Source organism: Nyctereutes procyonoides, unplaced genomic scaffold (assembly GCF_905146905.1).
Source record: "Nyctereutes procyonoides isolate TBG_1078 unplaced genomic scaffold, NYPRO_anot_genome, whole genome shotgun sequence".
Classification (NCBI taxonomy): domain Eukaryota; kingdom Metazoa; phylum Chordata; class Mammalia; order Carnivora; family Canidae; genus Nyctereutes; species Nyctereutes procyonoides.
In genome coordinates, this window is record NW_026575042.1 from 729184 (window position 1) to 748968 (window position 19785).

The 19785-nt window shown below is 37.5% G+C and overlaps 1 pseudogene; it reads left to right on the top strand.

Annotated features, from left to right (window-relative positions):
* The first annotated feature begins 10882 nt into the window (after positions 1-10882).
* LOC129507441 (U6 spliceosomal RNA) lies at positions 10883-10975 on the top strand (annotated as a pseudogene).
* Positions 10976-19785: the final 8810 nt, after the last annotated feature.

Here is a 19785-nt window from a genome sequence, read left to right on the forward strand (position 1 = left end):
AAATCCCTGACTTTTATGGAGAGGAGTATTAGGGTAACAGCAGACCTCTCCACAGAGACCTGGCAGGCCAGAAAGGGCTGGCAGGATAAATTCAGGGCCCTAAATGAGAAAAACATGCAACCAAGAATACGTTATCCAGCAAGGCTCTCATTCAAAATGGAAGGAGAGATAAAGAGGTTTCAAGACAGGCAGGAACTGAAAGAATATGTGACCTCCAAACCAGCTCTGCAAGAAATTTTAAGGGGACTCTCAAAATTCCCCTATAAGAAGAAGTCCAATGGAACAATCCACAAAAACAAGGACTGAATAGAAATCATGATGACACTAAACTCCTATCTTTCAATAGTAACTCTGAATGTGAACGGGCTTAATGACCCCATCAAAAGGCGCAGGGTGTCAGAATGGATGAACAAGCAGGACCCATCTACTTGCTGTCTACAAGAGACTCGTTTTAGACAGAAGGACACCTGCAGCCTGAAAATAAAAGGTTGGAGATCCATTTACCATTCAAATGGTCCTCAAAAGAAAGTAGGGGTAGCCATCCTCATATCAGATAAACTCAAATTTACCCCGAAGACTGTAATGCGAGATGAAGAGGGACACTATCTCATACTTAAAGGATCTATCCAGCAAGAGGACTTAACAATCCTCAATATATATGCCCCGAATGTGGGAGCTGCCAAATATATCAATAAATTAATAACCAAAGTGAAGAAATACTTAGATAATAATACACTTATACTTGGTAACTTCAATCTAGCTCTTTCTACACTCAATAGGTCTTCTAAGCACAACATCTCCAAAGAAACAAGAGCTTCAAATGATACACTGGACCAGATGGATTTCACAGATATTTACAGAACTTTGAATCCAAACTCAACTGAATACACATTCTTCTCAAGTGCACATGGAACTTTCTCCAGAATAGACCACATACTGGGTGACAAATCGGGTCTGAACCGATACAAAAAGATTGGGACCGTACCCTGCATATTCTCAGACCACAATGCCTTGAAGTTAGAACTAAATCACAACAAGAAGTTTGGAAGGACCTCAAAAACGTGGACGTTAAGGAACATCGTGCTAAAAGATGAAAGGGTCAACCAGGAAATTAAGGAAGAATTAAAAAGATTCATGGAAACTAATGAGAATGAAGATACAACCATTCAAAATCTTTGGGATGCAGCAAAAGCAGTCCTGAGGGGGAAATACATTGCAATAGAAGCATCCATTCAAAAACTGGAAAGAACTCAAATACAAAAGCTAACCATACACCTAAAGGGGCTAGAGAAAAAACAGCAAATAGATCCTATAGCCAGCAGAAGAAGAGAGTTAATAAAGAGTCGAGCAGAACTCAACGAAATCGAGACCAGAAGAACTGTGGAATAGATCAAAAAAAACAAGAGTTGGTTCTTTGAAAGAATAAGATAGATAAACCATTAGGCAGCCTTATTCAAAAGAATAGAGAGAAGACTGAAATTAATAAAATCATGAATGTGAGAGATCACTACCAATACCAAGGAAATACAAAAGATTTTAAAAACATATTATGAACAGCTATACGCCAATAAATTAGGCAATCTAGAAGAAATGGACGCATTCCTGGAAAGCCACAAACTACCAAAACTGGAACAGGAAGAAATAGAAAACCTGAACAGGCCAATAACCAGGGAGGAAATTGAAGCAGTCATCAAAAACCTCCCAAGACACAAAAGTCCAGGGCCAGATGGCTTCCCAGGGGAATTCTATCAAATGTTTAAAGAAACAATACCTATTCTACTAAAGCTCTTTGGAAAGATAGAAAGAGATGGAGTACTTCCAAACTCGTTCTATGAGGCCAGCATCACCTTAATTCCAAAACCAGACAAAGACCCCACCAAAAAGGAGAATTACAGACCAATATCCCTGATGACCATGGATACAAAACTTCTCAACAAGATACTAGCCAATAGGATCCAACAATACATTAAGAAAATTATTCACCATGACCAAGTAGGATTTATCCCCGGGACACAAGGCTGGTTCAACACTTGTAAAACTATCAATGTGATTCATCATATCAGCAAGAGAAAAAAAAAAAGAACCATATGATCCTCTCAATAGATGCAGAGAAAGCATATGACAAAATACAGCATCCATTCTTGATCAAAACTTCAGAGTGTAGGGATACAGGGAACATTCCTCAACATCTTAAAAGCCATCTATGAAAAGCCCACAGCAAATATCATTCTCAATGGGGAAGCACTGGGAGCCTTTCCCCTAAGATCAGGAACAAGACAGGGATGTCCACTCTCACCACTGCTATTCAACATAGTATTGGAAGTCCTAGCCTCAGCAATCAGACAACAAAAAGACATTAAAGGCATTCAAATTGGCAAAGAAGAAGTCAAACTCTCCCTCTTCGCCGATACATAGAATACCCAAAAGCTTCCACCCCAAGATTGCTAGAACTCATTCAGCAATTTGGCAGTGTGGCAGGATACAATATCAATGCCCAGAAGTCAGTGGCACTTCTATACACTAACAATGAGACTGAAGAAAGAGAAATTAAGGAGTCAATCCCATTTACAATTGCACCCAAATGCATAAGATACATAGGAATAAACCTAACTAAAGAGGTAAAGGATCTATACCCTAAAAACTATAGAACACTTCTGAAAGAAATTGAGGAAGACACAAAGAGATGGAAAAATATTCCATGCTCATGGATTGGCAGAATTAATATTGTGAAAATGTCAATGTTACCCAGGGCAATGTACACGTTTAATGCAATCCATATCAAAATACCATGGACTTTCTTCAGAGAGTTAGAACAAATTATTTTAAGATTTGTGTGGAATCAGAAAAGACCCCGAATAGCCAAGGTAATTTTAAAAAAGAAAACCATAGCTGGGGGCATCACAATGCCAGATTTCAGGTTGTACTAAAAAGCTATGGTCATCAAAACAGCGTGGTCCTGGCACAAAAACAGACACATAGATCAATGGAACAGAATAGAGAATCCAGAAGTGGACCCTCAACTTTATGTTCAACTAATAATTCGATAAAGGAGGAAAGACGATCCACTGGAAGAAAGGCAGTCTCTGCAATAAATGGTGCTGGGAAAATTGGACATCCACATGCAGAAAAATGAAACTAGACCACTCTCTTTCACCATACACAAAGATAAACTCAAAATGGATGAAAGATCTAAATGTGAGACAAGATTCCATCAAATCCTAGAGGAGAACACAGGCAACACCTTTTTTGAACTCGGCCACAGTAACTTCCTGCAAGATACATCCATGTAGGCAAAAGAAACAAAAGCAAAAATGAACTCTTGGGACTTCATCAAGATAAGAAGCTTTTGCACCGCAAAGGATACAGTCAACAAAACTCAAAGACAACCTACAGAATGGGAGAAGATATTTGCAAATGACGTATCAGATAAAGGGCTAGTTTCCAAGATCTATAAAGAACTTATTAAACTCAACACCAAAGAAACAAACAATCCAATCATGAAATGGGCAAAAGACATGAAGAGAAATCTCACAGAGGAAGACATACACATGGCCAACATGCACATGAGAAATGGCCAACACGCACATGAGGAAATGCTCCACATCGCTTGCCATCAGGGAAATACAATTGAAAACCACAATGAGATACCACCTCACACCAGTGAGAATAGGGAAAATTAACAAGGCAGGAAACCACAAATTTTGGAGAGGATGTGGAGAAAGGGGAACCTTCTTACACTGTTGGTGGGAATGTGAACTGGTGCAGCCACTCTGGAAAACCTTGTGGAGGTTCCTCAAAGAGTTAAAAATAGACCTGCCCTACGACCCAGCAATTGCATTGCTGGGGATTTACCCCAAAGATTCAGATGCAATGAAACGCTGGGACACCTGCACCCCGATGTTTCTAGCAGCAATGTCCACAATAGCCAAACTGTGGAAGGAGCCTCGGTGTCCATTGAAAGATGAATGGATCAAGAAGATGTGGTTTATGTATACAATGGAATATTCCTCAGCCATTAGAAACGACAAATACCCACCATTTGCTTCAACGTGGATGGAACTGGAGCATTTTATGCTGAGTGAAAGGAGTCAATCGGAGAAGGACAAACATTATATGGTCTCATTCATTTGGGGAATATAAATAATAGTGAAAGGGAATAGAAGGGAAGGGAGAAGAAATGGGTAGGAAATATCAGAATGGGGATCCCTGGGTGGCGCAGCGGTTTGGCGCCTGCCTTTGGCCCAGGGCGCGATCCTGGAGACCCCGGATGGAGTCCCACGTCGGGCTCCCAGTGTATGGAGCCTGCTTCTCCCTCTGCCTGTGTCTCTGCCCCCCCCTCTCTCTCTCTCTCTGTGTGTGACTATCATAAATAAATAAAAATTAAAAAAAAAAAAAGGAAATATCAGAATGGGCGACAGTACTTGAAGACTCCTAACTCTGGGAAACGAACTGGGGGTGATGGAAGGGGAGGAGGGTGGGGGGTGGGGTGAATGTGTGACGGGCACTGAGGGGGACACTTGACCGGATGAGCACTGGGTGTTATTCTGTATGTTGGCAAATTGAGCACCAATAAAATTAAATTTATTAATTAAAAAAAAGGAAAATAAAAAAAAAATAAAGAACACCACCTCATTAATTGGTAAAAATTCACTAAGGGAGGTAGTAGAGTTTAGATCAAACATGAGATAGCGAATGTGCCATTTGTCTTATAATTTGTTTTGGAAGAATCAAGGAAGATATGCTTCTTTTTAAAAATCTACAAGAAATGTGTGGGAAATATCAGAAAGGGAGACAGAACATAATGACTCCTAACTCTGGGAAACGAACTGGGGGTGGTGGAAGGGGAGGAGGGCGGGGCGTGGGGGAGAATGGGTGACGGGCACTGAGGGGGTCACTTGACAGGATGAGCACTGGGTGTTATTCTGTATGTTGGTAAATTGAACACCAATAAAAAATAATTTATTAAAAAATTTAAAAAAAAAAATAAATAAATAAATAAAAATCTACATAGCTCATACTTGAAGATGAAATGGAATTAGAATCTCTGGTTTTCAAATATTTGTCACCCAGTTTCTAAATACTTAATTCTAATAATTAAACAATTGTTTGGGAGAAACCGAACAAAATGGTCCAACTGTTGGATGCTCCTAGTGGTTACTATGTGTGCACATGAGTAATGGCTCAGGTCACACTAATCAAATCTGTGTCAACTTTAGCATTAAGTATCTCTTGGTAGATATCCATCTAAAGTGCTTAAGATCAGATAGAGTTATTCTATGGAATGTGGATTTTTATTAAGATTTGGGAACCTCCCAACACTCTTCATGGGATAGGTATGGACATGACCCCACATTGTCTCCATGACACCACTGCCTCTTCAGTGGAAATGGCTCATGTGTAAAGATCACAGTTCCTGGAGCCTTCATGGGTGTCCAATATATCTTAGTACCAGAAATCACCAAAGATCAAACTCTGGACATTGCTTATTCCTCGGTAGGAGGGAGTGAGGAGCTCTGAAAGGTCCTGATTTTCATTAGATCCTCTTGAACACCAACTATCTTTCTGCCTTCCTAAAGGAAATTAACTGATATTTTCAGTATGTACGATCCTTTCTTTCCATGCTGATAAAAGCACCATAAGTTAAACTCATAATGTACAGACAGATATGGAAACAACAGTGATATTGGCCAAAATACAGAAAAATCAGTGAGATCTCATTCTGTGCTTGGCATCTTATATCAACTATATTATTTAATCCTGAAACACAGTTATTATTATGTCCCACATTTTAATGATGATAAAGAAAAGATACACAAGGATTAAGTAACATGTCCACATTCTACAGATTAAAAAATCATTAAGCCAATCACAAAAGTGATTTGTCTCCTTTCAAATTAAGCATGGTTAATCATTATGAAGTACTATCTCTAAGAAACTGTGTACTTGGTCTACATTTGACTTAAAGAGATAGAAATTAATTTTAGAAAGCAGGAAATACAGAAGTCAATATGTTGATGAAAACCAAGGCCAGTTGCTGTCAGAAGCCTGATGCATGAAGGCATCTGTCTTCTTGAGGTACCAGCAACCTCCCTTAACCTCACTACCTTCAGTGACTATTGTGTGACAAGAATGATGCATGCATGGCAAGAGTGATCCAGTGAGGAGAAGGATGCATGATTGAAGGGCTGAAGTCTCTGATAGGACAAAGGGATGAGCAGTGACTAAAAGAACGATTACTACTTCCTGCAGGTACTTGGCTTCATAAGAACATTCCTTTATATGAATGTGTCACATACTTAAACGTGCTTGCAGACTATGAGAAGCTTTCTCTACCAGTACTACTCAATGTGTGGCCCACAAACCTGCAATCACAGCCACTCGGAGGGGCTTCTTAGAAGTACAAGTTCTTGGAGCCTACCCTAAGCCTATTGAATCAGAATCTGAAGCTCCATAACCTTTTCGCAGTCTCTCCAAGGGAGTCTTATACATGCTAAAGTTTGAAAATAAAGCCACTGCTGTTTTATTTCCAAATTTTGATTCTTCTTGAATGAAACATTCCAACTGTGAGTTTGTCTACATTACGGAGACTCACTCTGTATATTAGCAAATCCCTTATATGGATTTGATCATTTTAACTCTTGAGTGGCAAATGTATAGAACAGACCAAATGCAGGACCCCAAGGATTTCAGAATATACCAATATTGGAACCATTACCTATAGAAGGAGAGACAGAAAATTGGAAGATACTCCAAAATTAGGAATCTTTAAAACATGCGTTTAAATAAAACATAGTTCAAAGAGAAAATTACCAGGAATATTGGAAAATACTTTGAATTGAATGAAGTAAAAAATACAATATTATCAAAAACTGTGGGATCTGCTGAAGTAGAGCACAGATGGAACTTTATTATATCAATGTTTATATTAAAAAGAGAAGAAAGACCTCCAATCAATGAACAAAGCTTGCACCTTAAGAAAATGGGAAAAAGGGCAGCCCTGGTGGCGCAGCGGTTTAGCACCACTTGCAGCCCAGGGTGTGATCCTGGAGACCCGGGATCGAGTCCCACATCAGGCTCCCTGCATGGTGCCTGCTTCTCCCTCTCCCTGTGTCTCTGCCTCTCTCTCTCTAGCTGTGTCTCTATGAATAAATAAATAAAATCTTAAAAAAAAAGAATGAAGGCAAGGTGATGAAAACACTTTAAAAAAAAAAAGAAAATGGGAAAAAAAGAGCAAATTAAAATAAAAGCAAACAGAAGGAGGGGGAAAAAACAATAAAAGCAGAAATCATTGAAATTTAAAGTAAAACAAAACACAAAAGCAGATTCTCTAAAATATAAAGAAAAAATATATATAAAGAAAAGAATCTTCAAAAAAGGCTTTTTAAAAAGATTTATTTATTTTAGAAAGAGAGAGAAAGAGCACACAAGTGAGAGAGTGGGGGAGGGGCAAAGGAAGAGGGAGGGAGAATCTCAAGCAGACTCCATGCTGGGGCTTGATCTCAGGATCCTGAGATCATGACGTGAGCTGAAATCAAGAGCCAGATGTTTCACTGATCAAGCCACCCAGGTGCCCCTCAAAAAGACATTTAAAGCCAATCATCTAGTCATACTGACTAGGAAATATATATAAATTTGGAAAGAAATATGCTGTAAAGACACTAAAATGTTAATAAAGGAATATTATTCATCATATAGTAAATGTGAAAATATGAATAAAATAGACAAATTCCTTGAGGAACACAAACTACTAGAGGTCACTCAAGAAGAAATAGACGATCTAAATAGTTCTACATCTATTAAAGAAACTGAATATTTTGTTAAAACCTTCTAACAAGGAAAATTCAGGTCCAGGATGGTTTTACTGGAAAATTCTGTCAAATATTTAAGGAAGAAATAATACAAATTCGACACAAAGAGTTCTAAAAAACAGAAGAGAAGGAAATACTTCTAATCATTCCCTAATCATTCTATGAGGCTATCATTACCCTGAAATCAAAATCAGATAAGTTATTACCATATCTATCATAATAGAGACATAATATCCTCAAAAATAATAATAGCAGCAAATCAAATTCAGTAACATGAAAGGAAGAGTGTATTATGACCAAACAAAGTTTATCCTCAGAATGCAAAGTTGTGTCAACTTTTGGAAATCGATCTATATAAATTGTTATACCAAGAGACTAAATAAGACAAACCATATGATCATTTCAATAGATAACAGGAAAAGTAAAGTGTCATACCCATTAATGATTAAAAATTCTTAGTGAACTTTTTAGTTTTTATATAAGGGAACTTAGATAACCCAATAAAGAATATCTTTAAAAAAATAAACTCTATAGGAAACATTATAATGAATGATAAAAGGAATGAATGTTTTCTCCTTAAAATGATGTTCTTGCCATCCCTATTCAGCACACTGGAAGTCTTAACTACTACAATAAGGTAAGGAAAACAAAAGAAAAAAAGTCTACAGATTGGTAAGGAAGAAATAAAAATCCCTACGTATCTATATCAAAAATTCCAAGGAATCTAAAAATAATCCACTGGACTAATGAGTAAATTTAACAAGGAGGCAAGATACAAGGTGAACAATAAAAATTAAATTGTATTTCTTTGTATTGCCAATGAACAATTGCCAAATTTTAATTTTAAAATCAATACTGTTTATAATAGAACTAAAAACAAGCATGAAACACTCAAGTATAAATTCATCCAAATATATACAGTGCCTATGTACTGTATATAGATTATAGATATAGATATAGATATAGATATAGATATAGATATAGATATATCTATCTCCTGCAGGGATTTTCTTTGGGATTCCATTGAATCTATAGATCAACTTGTAAAGAATTTGACCACTTAACAACACTGACACTTTCAATCCAAGAAGTAATTTGTAGTTTTCAGTACATAGGCACTGTATATATTTGGATGAATTTATACCTGAGTATTTCATGCTTGTTTTTAGTTCTACTATAAATATATATATATAATATTTTAATATTGACAAACTGATTTTAAAAATTACATTGAAATTCAAAAGAACTATAATAGTTCAAACAATTTTGGACAGGAAAAACAAAGTGGAGGATTCATGCTGTCTGATTTTGAGGCAGGAGAGCTAGGTTCTTATCTCACGTAGTCCAAGAATGAATCTCTCCGGCAAAGGTGAGTAAAGCCATATAAGTTTATTAAACAAGGATAAAGAAAAAGCTCTCAGGAGAGAGCCACTGAGGGCCTTTAGGGTTGGTCTTTATTAAAAGCTAACCAGGGAACCTAAATCCTTTTAACATCTCTACTGAAAAAAAAAAACAAAAAAACAAAACTCTACTGATAGCATCATTGAGTAAGTGATAGTGACTATTGATAACACCTTAAATGCCTATTTCCTTTTTAGGATCTGGTAATTCTTTGTTGTCAAGGGTAGCTGTTATAACAAGACCCCACCTCTGACGCCTAGGACAGGATGGTCTGATTTGTTTCCTTATCTTATTGGTTTCCTTTCACCTCCAAAAGTTTCCGAATTTTATGAGCCTGATCCCATGCCCCCCTACCTATCTCTCCCTACCTAGCCCTGCCTGTCCCTTACTCATTTTCAAGACTTACTATAAAGCTACAGTGGGTTTTAATGAAGGAATAGACACAAAGACCAATGTAACAGAATACAGTGTGCAGGGTACACCTGGATGGCTCAGTGGTTGAGCATTCACCTTTGGCTCAGGGTGTGATCCCAAAGTCTGGGATCAAGTCCCACCTTGGGCTTCCCTTGAGGAGCCTGCCTCTCCCTCTGCCTATGTCTCTGCCTGTCTTTCTATGTCTCTTATGAATATGTGGGACCCAAGGAATTTAACAAAAATCCCCTACCCCTGGACAAGCAGAGCAGGACTAACTCCATTTTGTGCTGCACCTGCCACCTCCCCTATGACCCCCACATGACCTGCTTATTGCTTAAGGCGCTGCCCCACCCTAGTCAAGCCACTGAGCACACCCTTACTGGAAACCCGCTCATATAGGAAGGCGGAACCCTTAACCGCCAAAGAACGTAAACCGCGCCTTTTGCCGGCCAAACCCTCGCACCAATTCTGACCAGAGTGATAGGCTAGCTCAAAGGGGCATTATAGGGTAAATTGTAATTCAATTGGCCACCTGCGTGCGGATCGACATGACTATGCAACTTTCTGTGTGTGTTACAAGCTCATTGGCCACTGGCCCTATAAAGCTGCTACACCTCTTAGTCTCGGGGTCCTAGTCCCTGCTCCGCTGTGTCGGGTGCACTTGGACCCAAGCTCGAGCTTGTAAATAAACCCTTGTGCGTTTGCATCGGTGTCAGCCCCTTGGTGGTTTCTCGGTACGTAATCTTGGGCACAACAAATAAAATCATAAAAAAAAAAAAAACAGTACAGCATACAGAAGTAGATTTATGCATATGTTTGTGTGGACCATTGATCTTTTACAAAGTAAAAAGACAATTCAGTGGAGAAAGACAGTCTTTTCAACAAAAGTTGCTGCTAACAATTGTAATTCAATGGCAAAATAAATAAACCTTGAAGTACAGTTTGCACTTTATTCAAAAATTAACTCAAAATGTATTGTGGACCTTTAAAACCTAAAATGAGAAAATGTGTAGAAGAAAACATACAAAACGTCTAACTACTTATTTGATAAAATTTCTTAGGTTATGATCTCAAAATTCTGATATGTGAAAGGGAAAAATTTGATAATAAAATTTTATCACTTAAAAAACTTCTGCTTCAAAGGACACTATTAAGAAAGGACCAAAGCTGAGAGAAAAATATTTACATACCATATTTAAGAAGGGATTTGTTGTTCCAGAATATTTTAAAAACTCAAATTTCCAAAAAAGGAAAAAAGTGTACATGTACACTAAAAATTGGAAGGATACAGAGAAGAGTAACATGGCTTCTGCATGAGTGACTTACAAATTCATGAAGTGTTCCATATTTTTACCCAATGAAAGTAGCAAAAGGTATAAGCTTCCAGTGATTAGATAAATAAGTACTGGGAATGTGACATACAACACGAGGACTATAGCTGATGAGAGAACAGAAGGCTAACTGAGGACAAAACTCAGGGTGACACCTCACAAAAGCCCCCCCCCCACCCAGGGGACCTGTGTGTGACATTCCTCAGGCACTCCTCCCTTACTTAAAGCTAAGGGAAAGGAAAAACAAATAGTTAATTTATAGAGATTATAGTCCTATAGACGTGAGTCTCCCTCAGTTTACAAAATGTTTTAGTGATTTACAAGAAAAAAAGCATTCTTATCAATAACCTAATTCCAGAAAGAAACCCCTAACTGTCTCAATGTTAATGCTTTACCAGAGGGAAAAACAACCTTTACCTTGACAATGGCAAGGACTCCAGGATCTTGTAGATCTGCTTTAGCATATGAAAGTCCTTTCAAAACCTCCCTTTTCCTGACCTCCCCCAGCTCCTAAGTATATAATCAGCCACCCCTCACAACCCCAAGGCAGCAGCTCTTTCTGCCCACGGGTGCTGTCCCCATGCTTTAATAAAACCACCATTTTGCACCAAGACCTCTTAAGAATTCTTTCCTGGTCATCATCTCCAGACCTCACTCCACCAAACCTCACCTATATTCCAAAACTGCATCATAGTTAACACTACTGTTGGTACATCTGAAAGTTGCTAAGAGAGTAGATCCTAAAATTTCTCATCACAAGTGATGTAGTTTTCTTCCTTGGATGGAGATGTCAGTATTATAAAGAAATAAAGATAATTGTAGGCCATTCCAGGGGTCACCCCATGATCCATCTGCAAAGGCAGGAGTTTGGGGGTGGGGGTAGGCTCAAAGAATCTAGGTGGTCTGGACTGGCAGGTGGTCTTGTCAGGGTAGTCACCAACTCCTGGGGGGTGGTTTCCAGTTTCATTTTGCCTAAATTAAGAGGAAAGCCTGAAAGAAGAGCCTAAGGGAAAATATAAGTAAGACAGAGGTTAGTGAGCACAAGCAGGTGGGCAGTAAAGGCCAGGTCTTGGAGTCTAGCTGATGACAAGATGATGAATGTAACTAAACTTAATGTGGTCATTGAGGAAGGAACAGAAGGTTAGCTGAGGACAAAGCACAAGCTGACACCCCCAACCCCTCACCCCAGGTGGGATATGTGTGACATTCCTCAGGCACTCCTGACTTCCCTAAAGCTAAGAAGAGGAAAAACAAATAGTTGTTAACTTATGGAGACCACAATCCTGCAAGACATGAGTCTCCCTCTGTTCACAAATGTCTTAGTAATTTACAAAAACGAAGCATTTTTTTTCAATAACTTAGCTTCCCGAAGGAAATGTGGATATAATTAAATGTCCTTACGACCAGCAGCCCATTGACAGAAACTTGAAGAGGGCAAAGTATACTATTCCTCCAGGAAGCTCCCAACTATCTTAATGTTAAGCCTTTTGCTAGAAGGAGAAACAGCATCTGCCTTTGGCTCAGGGTGTGATTCCCCCGTTCCAGGGTTCCCACATTCCAGGGTTCCCACATTGGGCTCCCTGCATGGAGCCTGCTTCTCTCTCTGCCTGTGTCTTTGCCTCTCTCTCTGTGTCTCTCATGAATAAATAAATAAAATCTTAAAAAAAAAAAAAAGTTGACAAGGGCAAGGCCCACACTATCCTGAGTCCTCTTTAATATATGAAAATCCTTTTGAAACCTCCCTTTAAAAAAAGAAAGAAAGAAAGAAAGAAGAAAGAAGAAAGAAAGAAAGAAAGAAAGAAAGAAAGAAAGAAAGAAAGAAAGAAAGCAAGCAAGCTTTTTCTTACCTCCTACAACTCCCAAATATATAACCAGCCGCCCCTCACAACCCCCAGGCAGCAGCTCTTTCAGCCCACTGGGTCCTGTCCCTGTACTTTAATAAAACCACCATTTTGCACCAAAGACATCTCAAGAATTCTCTTGGTCATCTCCAGATCATGCACCACCAAACGTCACCTATATTCCAAAACTACATCAGTCATCATTTCACAATATATGTAGTCAAGTCATTGCACTGGACATCTTAAACTTACATTGTACTGCACATCAATTATGTCTCAATAAAAGTGGGGGGAAAGGAAAAGTTCAATTAGAAAATGGCAGACTATTTAAATAGACACTTTATCACAGAAAATTTAAATCTGGTGAAAAAAAAAGATATACTAAAAGAAGTTCAACATCACTAATTATTGGTAAAATCAAATTAAAAGCACAATGACCTCTACACTTGATGAGGACTAAGCAGTTCAGTTAAGCCAAGAGAACCTTAAAATCAATAACAGAGTGAAATCTTTTCAAAATTGTCATTCCAAGAAGCCAGACCCAAGGCCAGCATCAGTCAGAACATGTTGGCATTACAGGTCACTGAGTGATTTCCCATCCTAGCCTGGCAGACACATCATTCACAACCAAGTCACAAGGACAAGGGATGAAGCTAAAACCTATTTCCTGGGTGATAAAGGAAGAGATGTTCATGCCAGAATAACTGATTAAGGTAGCAGCCCCATCTGTGGGACATGACCTCCGAGACCCTGTCTAGCCCCCAATATATATGCATGATGCAACTATTACTCCAAGTAAGCTGCACTCTTGGGCTCTTATCCAGACCTCCTGTGGGTTTTCTTCAGTCTGAACAGAATGCCCAGAGATAGTTCATTCATAATAACAATCTATTCAAGACAGGTCATTTGTTTTGGTGAAAATAGAATGTTCTTGAAAATGTTGCCATTACACAAGATAAGTGATGAACAGAGCTGACCTCTAACTCCCTATAAATGAAAAGTAATGTAAAAATCAAACACAAAAGAAATAAAAACAGCCACAACAGCAACTCTGTCAGCCCTGTGGAAATATTCTGAATCTGTGACTCTCCATCTGTTTATTGTTCTTGCATTTCTTTTTCCCTTTGGTAAGGACAGTCATTTAGGAGAGGGACTGGCCTAGCTCTGCTACCTTTGGAGATAGGAAGCTCCTTGATATGGGGAGACCACAGAAATGGGAGGGCTTGTTGCATTATCTCCCAGTGGAAGAGCATGCACCACCCACTGTGTGAGTGGTGCTTGCCATCATGCTTGATGGCTGTCTCATGAACAGGAAACAGAGGCTGTTGGCCCCATGAGATTACATCAACAGTTTCCACTGCAGTCCCCCTCCCCAAGACTGAATAATTTGTCTTGACTTGGTTTTCAGCTTTTTAAAAAATTTCCAGGTCATGTTAATATGTCAAGTTTGGATACGATTGACAAACCTGACTCCTACATTTCAAATTTCTAGGTGCTGGACATTGAACAAAAGAAGTAAACTAAAAGCAAAACAAAAAACTAGCCAGGCCTCTGGGAAGCTAGCACACAAGTCAGAGAGCTTACAGGGTTTCATGGCAAATGGTGAAGCCGGGGTAGTACTGTTAGGTCTCCTGGAAGATGCTCTGAACTTAGACTTACCATGCACTGGTAGACTGCCCCACTCACCCTAAGGGAGGGCCCTGTGCCCCCATCCCCTCCAGCACTGGTGTGGCTCCCCATTCCTCTCTGCCTACCTGCTGGGCTTTCCAGGTGTCACATTTTAGCTCTCAGATTACTGGAGAGATTCATCTTCTCTACTTACTCACTGAGTCCTTCAAATGACACGTTTGTGAACATTTTCATTTTATAAAATTTTTACTTATCTTTCTATTGGTTTCTCAGTCATTATCTTATTGAACTGCAGATTTCCTTTTAGTTTCTATGCATTGATTGCTTTGTTTTTTTATTTTAATTTTATGTATGTCTGCAACTGGTAATACACTCATGAGGTTCAAATTTCAACATCTAAAGTTGGGTCTTCTGTAAAATCTCACCTCTATCTCTGACTCTCAGCCACCTCATTTTATATCTATCTCTCGAGATATTGTATGCATGTGAAAGCAATGAAATCATATCAGCATTCACACATACGCAAATATTCTTCCCCTTTTGCTTCTAGACAGATGATAAGATTACTTAAGGATTCTTCTGTACCTTACTCTATTTGCTTAACATTCCATCCTGGAAATTATTCCATATCCAATGCATAAAGAATACCCTTATTTCTTATTGAGGTTGTGGAGCATTCCCTCGATGGGATGTTTCATAATTTATTTAACCAATATAGTATTGAGAGACATCCAGTTTGTTTCTAATCTTATGTCTCTTTCTAGAGGTGAGATTGCTGGATCAAAGGATGGACAATTTTTAATTTTGAAATTTACTTTCCAAATTGTCTTTTTTAGAGACTGTGAGAACTTCCATCAGGGATGTATATGAGCATCTGTTTTCACTCCTACTGCCAAAGCTGGGTGGTATCACTCTGCATGTCACACACTGCTTGATAAACCTTGGCACCCCAGCATGTCCCTCTGCAGGAAAGGGCAAGTCCTTTAACCAAACAGCACTCACTTGCACTTCTGTCCTCTCAGTGCTGGGCCTATCTTTCCATGAGATTGCTGGTCTTTTGTTTTGGAGGAGCACTTAATATGCTCAGGCAGAGAGCTATTTCTATGATATTGGCAGCATATCCCAATTTCTCTTAAATAATTATTTGGCTTCTGACTTTACTGCCTGTGTGCACAATGCCAAAATTGTAATTTTATGTAACTAAATTTATTAATTATTGTTTTCTTATTCTAAGCTTTGTTCTGTAGTCAGAAAAGCTGTGTGTGTGTGCACACTAGCTCTCCCATGTTACTTCTAGCTTTTTTATCATTTCACTTTTATGTTTAAATATTTGAACCATTTGGAATTCATTCAGACATAGAGAATGAGGTATGCATCCAGCTTATTCATCTTCCAGATTACTACCAAATTGTCTCATTGCCATTTATTAAATATACTTTTTATGCTGCTTTCAGAGGGTTTCCAACGTAGACTAGCCTATGTGTTTAAGTGTATTTTTGGTTCTTATTGTCTGTTCCACTAATCTGCCCATCTATTCTTACTTTGTTTCCACACTGCTTTACTTATTGCAGCTGTCTGCTGTCTGCTGTTATAATACAGCCCCTTGTTATTCTTTTATTTTCAAAACTTGCTATCTTCACGTGAACCTTGACTACTGAAAATAACTATTGATACTATTAGTGTCCTCTCATCGTATTCATAAATTAACTAAGGGAGAATGGAAATCTGTTTGCTGTGGAGCTTTCCTGCCTAATGACAATGACTGCATGTTCATCTGATATAAATATACTTTTGGACTTCAGGAGTTTTTTAAATTGTTGCTCAAATAGCCATGTACATTTCAATATGCATTCCCAGATATTTTACTTGTATTGTGCTATTATAGAAGAAGCTTTTTAAGTTAAATCTTATAAAATTTTATTTTATATATAATACATATGTGTATACATAAGCTACTGATTATTCTATATTATTTTCTCCCAAATACATGAATTCTAAAGTCTTTTATTTTTGCTAAAATAGTTGGTTGATCATCTTTGGTTTCAATGATAAAAATTTTATCTGATCAAACATAGTAGTTATTTTATATCTTTCATCCCACATTTGTACATCTTTAATTCATTCACTTTTTAAATTTTTTTTGGATAGTGTAACATCAGTAACAGCAAATAAAATTAGAGATAAATAAGATTTTGCAACTTTGTATTTTCTATGACTTTAGTGGAGATGCTTTTAGTATTTCCCTACAAAGCTCAATGCTTGCTTTGAAATATATATACATATGTATACATTTTGTGTATGTACCTTCATTTCTGTTTTATTTTTTTAAAAAAGATTTTATTTCTATATTTGAGAGAGAGCTCAGGAGAGTGAGAGTAAAGCAGGGGGAGTGGCAGAGGGAGAGGGAGAAGCAGACTCCCTGCTGAACGGTGAGCAGGACTGGACTCAAGGCTGGATCCCAGGACCCTGGGATCATGACCTGAGCCAAAGACAGACACACTTAACCAACTGAGCCACCCAGGTTTCCCTCTTAATTCCTATTTTTAAAAATTCTTAAAAATAATGTGTATCAGTGCATGATTTTAAATAATTTTTTAATAATAATGGAAATTAACAAAATGGAAGTTTAATTTTATCACATGACTTTTCAACATTTTTAAAAATAATTAAATAATAAAAGATGTTATATATTATTTATTTTTTATTAGGATCTATAAATAAGATTTGTCTATAATTTACAATCCATTATGCAATCATTGTCATGCTTTGGCATCAATATCATACTTGTCTCTTCAAAATATTTTGAAAAATAACATTATTTTTCTTTGGTCTGAAATATTTTACAGATCTTTGGAATTATCAAGTCTTTAAATGTTTGCCAGAATTTTTCACTGTGTTCTAAAGGTTGAGTAGCCATACAAAAAAATTCTTATATAGTGATCTGCCTATTGAGATTTTCTCTTTCTAGAGAGTTTTGATACATTATATTTTGTTAGAAAATTATCATTTCCTTCAAGTTTTCAAATATATTTCACAGAGTTAAGCAAAGAGGTGTCTTAAGACTTTTAAATTACCTCTGATATTATTTTCCCCTCATCATTACTTCTGTTCTGTGTTTGCACTTTCTTCCCTATAATAAAATCTATGATTTTTCTCCTGACTCCTGCTTTAGCCGCATACCAAAAGTTTGATATGTAGACTTGGTATTCTTGTTATTGTGTTGTTGTTTATACTTTTGAATTTTTATGTGTTTTTCTTTGTGCCCAGTAATTGTTTGAGAGCACCTTGAAATCCAGGTGGTAAGAACTATTTGTTTTCTCATTCTTCTACTAAATTCTGGTTTATTACATGAGATAGGATAATAGTTACACTTCTGATTTTTAGAATTTACTGAGGTTGAGGTTTTTTGATTCATCATATTATATTTTATGACTGTTCTGTGAGCACATGAAAAGATTTGTTCCTTGTTTTCAGGATACATTTTTTAATATAGTAATTAGCTAATCCTTATTAATCATTATACTTGAGCCTTTTGTGTCCGCCTTACACTGCAGATGTAAGGTACAGAATCTTGCTGTGGCTAGTGCTCATTAAACCTCTGGTGCTCACCATCTTATAAACATGGTTTATACCATTCCGTGACTATTAAATGGTGTCCTCCACTTTTTGGCATTTTAAAGTCTCTGTTTGTTTTGATTAATGATGTTTGGTGTGGATTCAACTTTATCCAATGTTAAGATGACTTAAGCTTTCTCTTTGTACATGTATGCTAGTTTACAACTGCCCATACTTCTGTATTCAGATTTTAATCTGAATTTTCATTTACTGAAATGAAAGATATGTTTAGTGTAAGTTTTGTCACCTATGTTGTCATTTCTATTGTATTTTTTTCTCTAACGGTAAAGATTTGTATTTTGATAGTATTGAACTGCCTTCCATTAAAAGCAAGACCACAGGCCAACAGAGGAGCTGCTTATGCTCACATATCACTAAACTGAGACCTAACTTAATGACAGCTTTGACTCTCCCAGAAATGGAATTTTAAGACAGTCAGTCAAGAATTGCCTCATCAGAACTAGGGAGGTAATCTGTCTGACAGGCCTCTGTCATCCCCTAAAAACAAGTAACCTTGCAATAACCAATTCATTTTTTTGCCTTTTTTAAACTTTCTTGCTCTTGCCTCTTCATTTTGTACAGGTCCGCTGAGCCCTTTTTTCTATCTGCTGGGCTGGATACTGCCCTATTCAATTTGTTTTTTGCTCACATAAACTCTTAGATATTTAATAAACTTCAGTTTATCTTTTAACACCTTATAAACATAACTTTACATTATACCTTCTAGTATCTATTTTTTTGATGGATAGTAGCTCTTAATTGCCAATATGAGTAATGATGAAATTAGTACATTCCATCTTCCCCCCTTCATCTTTTACTACCTGTTTTTAGTTAATAGCCACCTCTTTTTTTGTTAAAAACACTCCATACATGTAGTATTATATTTGTTGGTTTTAAATATTCTTGGATTTATCTACACAACATGAAGGAATAAGAACTGATAGTACCTCCCACCATTTTTCCTTCCTTCTGACTTATTCTTGAGTTATGTTGCTATTTCATTATCAGAACTCATGGCATCTTTAATCATCTGTTGCTTCTGTCTCATTGTTTTAATTTTATTTCTGTGGCTAAGTAAATTCAATGTTCAGTTTTTCCCTTGATTATTTAGTTGTTTCCCTGGTTGGCTAAAGTTTCTCATTCAGTGAGTCTCTCAAGAATAGCTTATAGGAGAGTAAGTTACTGCAGGCTCACTGATGCATGCCCATTCTTTCTGTGCAAAGTAGCCATGTGCTAGGTATAAATGTCTGAATCATTCTTTCCTCGCATAGAGAATTTTAGGTGATGCTGCCCTGTCTTCTAGCATTGACACTGCTGTGGAGACCCGCACGGCCAGCCTAAACTATGTCTCTTACATGTGGCTTGCTATGCTCATCTTCATTTTGGAGGATCAGGTACCTTTAGTAAGTCTCAGTTCTAACCAATCTGTATCTGTTTCATTGGTGTGTTGTGAATGCTTTCAGTATGAAATTAATCTCTTTTGGCTTGCTCAGGAAGCTTTTCTTGCATCATGTTTTCAAATATTCTGTTTCACTATTTTAGATTTTATCTTCCCAGACTCAAATCATGTTTATGATGGCATCCCTTTGCCTATCTACCACCTCATTTTACTGCTCCTTTTTAACTTCTTATTTCTTTATTATTTCACATTACGTATTTTACTCCTTTTTATCTTCTCTCTAGTAAACTACTATGTTTTCAGTAGTTCCTATTCTCCACGTGCTCCCTCCAATCTTCCCTCGATTT